Source organism: Triticum dicoccoides, chromosome 1A (genome assembly GCF_002162155.2).
Source record: "Triticum dicoccoides isolate Atlit2015 ecotype Zavitan chromosome 1A, WEW_v2.0, whole genome shotgun sequence".
Taxonomy (NCBI): Eukaryota; Viridiplantae; Streptophyta; class Magnoliopsida; order Poales; family Poaceae; genus Triticum; species Triticum dicoccoides.
The window spans coordinates 116652510-116653239 of NC_041380.1; positions in this window are offsets into that span (position 1 = coordinate 116652510).

Genomic DNA, 730 nt, shown 5'->3' on the forward strand with positions numbered 1-730 from the left:
TGTGATGCCCGGATAGTTACGCTACAGTAGTCCCACGTTAACAATGCTGAGTCACCATGATTACTGTTGTTAATCTCGCATTAGTTCGAAACTGATTCAAATTCAAAATTCAAAATCAGGCAAACAACAAAAGTTTTCAAACTTTAAAACTAAAATGTTCGGAGTGAGCTAAATAATGCATAGGTAATTATGGTGGAGAAACCACACTTTTATAAAATGTTTAAATACTCTAAAATGAATAAAACGGTAGCAAATACAATTATTTAAATGCTTTAAAAATAATAAACATTTTCAAAACTAAATTGTTATAAGTACTAAACTTTTATGGCAGTGGGTTATGGTGAAACATTGTTTTAGGAGCTAATGTCATATTTTAATAAACTAAAAATAATGTGTAAACTAAAATAGAACAGAAAAGAATAAGTAAAAGAAAAGAGAAAATTAACAAAAAAAAGACGAAGACCCCCATCCCCCTGGACTTCGGCCTAGCAGGCCACAGGCCGGCCCAGCTGCGGCCCACCCCCGCACCCTTATCCTTTCCCCACACCCCCACTCACCGACACACCCCCACTTCCCCCACTCCCCGAAATATCTTCCCCCTCTCTCCCGATTGGATCGGGAGGAGGAGGCCGCTCGACACCGCCGAACGACGCCGTCGCCCCCGTAGCTACGTCGCCGCTCGGAACCCCCGCCGGAGACGCCCCGCTACCCGTCATCGTCGGTGCCGTCT